The sequence below is a fragment of the Cyprinus carpio genome, chromosome B11 (genome assembly GCF_018340385.1).
Source record: "Cyprinus carpio isolate SPL01 chromosome B11, ASM1834038v1, whole genome shotgun sequence".
Lineage (NCBI taxonomy): Eukaryota > Metazoa > Chordata > Actinopteri > Cypriniformes > Cyprinidae > Cyprinus > Cyprinus carpio.
Window position 1 is genome coordinate 16,891,460 of NC_056607.1, and position 7,757 is coordinate 16,899,216.

A 7,757-nucleotide genomic window follows, 5' to 3' on the forward strand; every position below is an offset into this window, starting at 1 on the left:
AGGGAAGCGGGGGTACGGATGTAGAATCCCATTACAGATGTCAGCCGACTGGCAGTGACCGCGAGGGCAGACAGAGCCCCATCGTGCCCCCAACCTACCGGCAAGAAAAGCTCAACCGGTATGAAGTCTGACCGGCTCTCCTAACCCATCCACCCCTCCTTCACTCCAAGACCCTCTGTAGGAAAATACTCTCCCTGACTTCTCCCTTTAGCGCTCCGATGAATGGAGAGTGAGGGGCTGTCTGTGTGTGTGTGGAGGGGGGTTACTATACAATTATTCAGATAACAGCTGGGGATAATATAGTGGCAGATGTCCCCTGGTCAACAATGCTCACAGACCACAGCCGAGAGCAAAAGGCAACTCTAACCAACGGTTAGCAGCGCTCATCACACAATTTAAAACTAAGAGCAAAAATCAATCCTTTTTTTTATCTCTTCATTTTTCTGAAAACATGAATATATACTATATTTGCTCCGTCTTCTGTGCCATCTTAACAAATGCTGGTTTTAGAAAAAAAAATTTTTATACAATTCACTTTTTTAACATATCAGTACACCTTTTTAGAAAATAAACAATTAAACTGGTGAAAAATAATAACTATTATTATTATCTTGGATCACATAAAAATACTGATAGATTTTTATTTTTTATTTTTTTATACATATATTTCTACCAAACCTAGCTAAAGAAGTTTTTTCTGTGTTTTTGTGTCTGTCTCCATGTGTTAAAGCCCTTGCATTATTCGGCGTGTGATGGTTAGCACTAGATAACATGCTTTTTTCCTGCAGTGCGAGTGTGTTGCGCTGCACTTCTCGTACTCTTCACCCCCCACCAAGACAAGACACTTCACCACAAAACCGTCAGAGGATAGGAAAAAAAAAGACAAGTCCTTACACAACACCAAGAAATGCATGGATTTGGGTATTTAAAACATGATATACATTTTGAAAATGTGATTTCTTTGGAAGGAAAATGAAAATTGTGTAAGAAAGTTGTGTAGGAATTACAAGAGGGACAGAAGAAAAAGGGTCAGAATGCGTCAATCAAAAACAGAAGGATGAATCTGATTTTGTTTTACATGTGGTTAAAAGATAATTCTGTCAGAAGATGCATCATGTTCGTCCATTTCAAATGCAAATAACTTAAGTAGGCATCCCCTTGTTACCCATTACTAATACCATAAAAGAAACCAACACTTCTCCATTCCGCTGCTACTTTACGGATTAGTGAATGAAAATTAGATGCATTTATATGGTTATTACTTATATGGGGAGGGGGATTTATCCAAGCGTACAGTGCAGCGCCAGAAACTCCCTCAGGAACGAACCGCTCGCACCTTCGGCGGCTGGGGGTGGATTAGAGTTTTAAACCCGGACTAAGGTTTACCTCGGCCGGCAACACTGACAGGAATTCCTCCCGCCACTGCCACCCAACAAAGCCAGGCAATGCGGAGAGGAATAAAACATCAGAGGTTTTCTCCTCTCCTGTTTAGGCAGAAGTTTTCAGTAATCACCATCACTGTTTTGAGAGCTTAGCGTTTGGCGTCACGAGCGGAATTTTATCAGCGATAGAACTGGGCTTCTCTGGAAAACTTTACTAAGATGCATTCAAACAAGCCGCAGCTGTCACTCTGACATCACGTCACGTCTTTTGTGACAGTGCCGAAAGTTTGCTCCCATCTCTCCCAAAGAGCTTTACTGATGCGCCTGCTCTCTGCTGTTCTCTGATGGACATGATGGCTTGTCAGCATTACGCTGGGCTTTTAAAATATACAGCGAACGGCGTTATAAAGATCTCCGTGGAGGGGGTGAAGGCTCAAAGGGGGAGACGGCGGACTGAGAGAAAATCCATAACACAAATACAGCTGTCAGCTGGAACGCAAAGTTAGCAGAAGCACCTTCGGTGGCCACAAGGAGCAAGTTTATGACTTCAGGTTGCATCCTCCCTTAGACACTATCTAGGCTTCAACAATCAATGCACAATGTTCTTCATCAAACCAACTTGAATCATTTCGGTCAAAAAAAGCTAGTTGCAACTGGCGACTGACCGTGCAGTGCACTAGTTCACTTTCCACCGCGTCTGCGGCCCTGAACTGCCAATAATCTCTCCTGAGGTGCTCGGCTAATGGATATAGAGAAGTAATGATCAACGTCTCAGACTCAAGTACTGTCATTTCCGTCCAGTGAACACCCTGCTTTTCCCTCTACTACATTTCCCCAGCTCATCGGAAATGGGCCCTTCCTCTCTCTAAGCAAACGCTAGGGTCATTCTTTAAGACAGTCATCACCTCATAACAGCCTGGCACTCTCCCGAAACCCGGCGTGAAGCCTCCCCACACAGGAAACCTTGTGCACGAAAACCAAAAAACTGCAAAAAAATGTGCCACTGAGGCCACGGTAAAGAAAACTGTGCTTAAGAGTTCAAGTGGACATTGGAAATAAATACACCATAAAAAAACAACATCAAGCAGAATCTTAGGCTGACAGAGCGCCGAGACGGAACTTCCGTGCTGCAGTCTGGTCTCTCTCAAAGTTGAAACCGTTAATGCCAGACCTTTTCGATATCAACTAATCATATCAGCATTGTCATCTGGAAAACATCCATCACTCTGGTCTCTTTTGGGATTTTAATTTACAGATGCAGAACTTGGTTGAAATTGCTTTAGTGTCAATTTTTTTTAGCTTCTTTTTTCCCCTTTCAAGGCTCAGAGTTTGAGGAGAAAATGACACCACTCTCCGACTAGCAATAAAAGCAGCCCTCACTGTCTAAAAACGTGCATAATTTATTATTCGCATCCACTAAAAAATGCTCAGCCTCAGCCTCGTTCCACCAGAAAACATCTTAAATTAAAACCACATGTTTAATCTACGGCTGGTGGTGGTTGCCGCTGGTCAGTGCCGGAGCTGGTGTGTTCAAAGACGCAAACGAGCGTAAAAATTCCTGCCTGACCTTTTGACGTAAGGTCAGCTGAAATATGAAAGGGAGAACGCAGGCATGACATTTTTCACACAAACATGTTCCATAGAGCAGAGGTGGCCAAAAGTACGGTTGACAAAAAAAATTAAAAAAAATTCCTAATCAGTTAGAGATGGATATGTATTGCTCTTCAAAATGCTTTGGTTAAAAATGCACTTGTGTGAAAACTAACATTATTTTTGGAACGGTAAAAGAGTTTAATGGTGGATATGCCATGTGAGGGTCTAAGGGACAGTGCTTCACGAGAACCAGAGTGCTTTGTGTTAAAACCACCCGTGATATCGGAAAACTTAAATTTACCTCTAAATCACTTGACTGAGGCTCATCTGAATTTGAAAAGAGAGCACACACACACACACACTAAATGCTTTTTGCACAGCACACACCGACATATATTTGCATTAGCAGAAAACTGGTTGTTCAAATAAAGTTTCAATCACCGAATGTTCCTAAAAAAAGCAACATGCCTAAATGTACAAATGGCATCAGCTTAGTCTCAACATCAACGTCCAAAACAAACACATTCCAGACCTTCTCTACCCAGAAAAATACCCACAGTGGGCTGAATACCAGCCTGCCATGCAATCCACACATTCATCAAAATAACATATTTAAAAGACCTCCGAAAGTGAGGTTAGTAGTCTGTATAAACATGAAGAACAGCATAAAACAATCACTTATCACAGAACAAGTGATATATCAATTATAACCAGAACTCTAAAGTAGTCTGGTGTCCGCCGTTAGAAATAGAGTGCTAAAACTATCAGCTGAGGTGTAGCTGTTGCCGCTTGCAGCTGCTTGACGGCCATGCAAGTAACTAAATTACCCACTTTACTGCCATTTTCATGCCCCCTCTGAACGAAATGCTGTATTCTTTATCAACTTCATGAATTATCACTTTTACTCTAAGCACATAACATCATTCAATCACTCCACTCATCTATCGCACAAGCAGATCAAATGTAAATTGTATTCATCACTTTATGCTTATGTTCATCTACATTTACACGTCACATTTCAATTAGCAGGGAATCTGTTTATCATAAGAGGCAATATATCAAAGAACAGACATTGTAAAAACAAACAAGTACAGTTCCGAGACAAAAAAAAGGTTTTAGTTCAATAAATTATTTTTTTGTCTTTACACACAGATGTGTATATAAAAAACTAAATATTATTTTATGAAAGCACGCTTTCATAAAATAAATTCCAAAGCCCTTTTATTAGGTTTAAATGCTGCTAGTAAAAAGATGAAGATTAGATAACTAAATTGAAAATGTCAAAAATATTTTACTACATCAAAGTAAATAATTTAGCATTCTCCCTCATTGTTCATCTTGTGATTTAATATAGGTACAGTTGCATTGTGCAGTAAATCTCAACAGTGAAGCAAAGACTCACCTATACTTTATATTACATTTAAATGAATTGTGTTCAAAGCTCCATCAATCAGTTCTAAATAACATGAGATTTACACACTGCCAGATTATGAGGAAGATGATGATGCAAATATGTATTTTTCTTTGACTTATGCAAAGATGTATTCTTAAAAACAAAGTACATAAAGAGAGCGAAATTATATTTTACTTGGTTCAGCTCCTGAGCTGTAGTTCCCTCGGCAGATTCACTTTTAATGCCCCGGACTGACATCTTTACATTTTTGCTGGTTTGTTTTGTGTTAGTTTTGCTGTTGCGAGTGTTTGTGGGCGAAACTAACAGCGCTGATTTGAACACCAAAAGAATAACAATCCATTAACTGTACGGTTTAAAAACAAAGGAAAAAGTTATTTTTGTTCATACATCTGTGTAAAAATTAATCACTAAATAAAGACATTAAGTTTTGCATCACTTAAGATAGTCAAGAATCTGTCTCTTAGTTCGTAGCCTATAGGCGAGGCGAAAACTGACTAGTTAAAAATAATAATAGCCTACTGAAAAAGTTAATACTTTTTCATGTTTGAAATCTTATTTTGCATCAATACGAAACTTACTTATGTCACTGTGCCTCGCTGTAACTGATGCATTTGAATTAATGATTATAAATAGGCTAATCATGCTTGCCAAGTTAATATTATTTTATATTTATTTTATATAATTCGTAACATTTTTAATATTTGTCTTAGTAACACATTGGTACAATCGACACTAAACAATAGGCTAATCTTAAATACATTCGCTTTATTTCTCTTCATGTTCCGCTATAATAAATGATTATTTCTTAACATTTTATATAAATTAAAACTTACCAGTCAGAAGTTATGGGTTATTTGCCTACAATCAGAGTAGTATTTGCTGAAGGCCTGTTAAAAACAATCACCTTCACGGATAATAAGAAATAAATTAAGCCAATTTACATAAAATAAGCGTAATTTAACTTTTTACTTTATGTGCATGCTTCGGTTTTGTTTATTATCTTAAATTGTTTATAAGGAAAGTTTTGTTGCCAAGGCCAAGCAATATATGATTTCTACGTTTCTGTGGAGGCAGCGTATCGGGGAAAAATATATATAAATACATAAAATAAAATAAATAAATGCACACTAACATAGGTTTATTCCAAATAACTTTATCTGATCTGTTTAAAAGTTGTTGTTGTTGTTTTGTTTTTTGTATTGTTTTTTCGTTTTGATCAGATTTCAAAGCAGGTGATATTTTCAAACTCAGTTGCACATGTTCACTAAACTTGTTTTCAGTCTTTTTCACGATCGGGGTTCATTTTTATCTAAAACCTTTCAACGTTAATAATTATGTATTTTAACAAAGATGTGCATATCTATAATTCATATTCAGTTAGCATATTATTCTCTCGTAGGCTACAGAATAATAGCACGCTTTCATCTCCGGTTTAAAAGTGTGAAGTAAAAAAAAAAGTTGCGTCGTCAAATCAATTTTGACACTGAGAGCTTTAGTATCACATTTGCAAAGGTCTAAGAAAATACACTGACTCTAATATTTCTTTCTATTTATCTGAATAAGTGTGTGTGTTATAACGCGTCCATGCATTCAAATCTGGGATACGTTATATTTTAATATTATAAACGCTTAATCTCGCGAGGAGCAAATAGGAAGAAGAAAGAAAGAAAGAAAGAAAAAGAAGAAGTAAAAAGTGGATATGAACCTGTTAGGATATTGTGAAGAACTCTACTTTCACTCTACGGCTGGACCATGTGGATGTGTCGCTCCAGCTCTCGCGAATGTCCCAGTGATTCCAGAAACCTTCAGCAGAGCAACGCAAAAGAAAAAAAAAATCCTGTTCTATGAGTGATGTCTTCAGACCATTACTTTCAACGACAACTGTCTTTATTAGTCTTCCTTTCCTTTTTGACTGGCTTCCTCTCTCTCAGACTGGTCACTCAGTATGGTGATAAGTGGAAACAATAATCGTGCACTAGCTCAAAGGCTGCATGGTCACAGCGCTCCGCAAAGTTCATGAAGAACAAGCACGCGGCTCTTTACGCCTCCTCGTCGCTTCAGGTCTTCTGTGTTTCTTTCAGTTAGTCACACGGTGAGTTTTCATAAAGTCCCAATAATGCTTCTCGCTGGAGTTTTTGGCATCTCGTCTGTTCCTCGCTCATTCGCAGAGAAATCAGTGTTGAATTACTCCGCTTGTGTCTTGTGTTGGCGATGTGTTAGGGGACAGTTTGGTCTACCGTAATGCGTCTAGAACGGGGGCGCACACATCTTCTGCGCTGCTGCTTCTTGAAGCACAACACAAAACCTCGCGCGCTACAGGCGCTGATCTCTTCACCTGCGCGCGCATCACGGGTTTAGTTTGGCCATTGTGGTTACCGACGAGCAACAGATGTTAGTAAACGACATACTCACCACGGGAACCGTTACCTGTTCCTCATCTACTCCTCAGCAAATAACAAGTTTGTTCTTGCTGCTTGGCATCATTCAATCATACTTTGGTTTTGTTGTTGTCAATAATTGTTAAAAAAAAAAAAATAGAATTAGTTGTTCTAAATATTCTTCTTCTACTTACGATTAATAATGGTAACTATTGTTTAAAAAGTGTATTATCCTTTTTAAAATATTATAGATAGATATATAGAGAGATAACACTGTATAGTAGGCTACAATAAGTTGTCTTATATATTTATACTTACCATTATATACATATACATATGATATGTTGCTACGTATAATACTATTATATAAGTCCATTTACTGTGTGTATGTGAGTCCCTGGACCTCAAAACCAGTCATAAGGAATTTTTTTTTTTTTTTTTTTTTTTTTTTTGAGAATTATACATCATCTGAAAGCTGAATAAATAAGCTTTCCATTGAGGTTTGTTAGGATAGGACAATTTTTGGCAGAGATACAACTGTTTGAAAAACTGGAATCTGAAGGTGCAAAAAATCTTGAGAAAATCACTTTTAAAGTTGTCCAAATGAAGTCCTTAGCCATGCATATTACTAATCAAAAATGAAGTTTTGATATATTTACAGTAGGAAATTTACAAAATATCTCTATGGAACATGATCTTTACTTAAAATATAAACATTTAAAGTGGTCATATGATGCGATTTCAAGTTTTCCTTTTTCTTTGAAGTGTTACAAGCTGTTCGTGAATAGACAAGATCCCTAAAGTTGCAAAGACTAAAGTCTCAAACCCAAAGAGATATTCTTTATAAAAGTTAAGACTCGTCCACGCCCTCCTAAAATGCCTCGTTTAAACACGCCCCCACATGTCTACATCACTGTGTGGGAAGATTTGCATAACACCGCCCAAATGTTCAAGCTAAGAAAGAAGGCGTAACTTTGATTCTCACTGTAG

At 37.8% G+C, this 7,757-nt stretch overlaps 1 protein-coding gene across 2 annotated transcripts in view; it reads right to left on the reverse strand.

Moving 5' to 3' along the window:
- The window catches only part of LOC109085174 (forkhead box protein P4), a 123,538-nt gene extending 116,871 nt beyond the window's left edge, over window positions 1-6,667 (reverse strand). Inside the window, exon 1 of one of the 2 annotated variants that reach the window (XM_042734257.1) lies at window positions 6,095-6,667. The gene's annotated coding sequence lies outside the window, so the exon portion shown is untranslated. The remainder of the gene's footprint in view (window positions 1-6,094) is intronic. The other variant, XM_042734256.1, reaches the window with a different exon arrangement.
- Window positions 6,668-7,757: the final 1,090 nt, after the last annotated feature.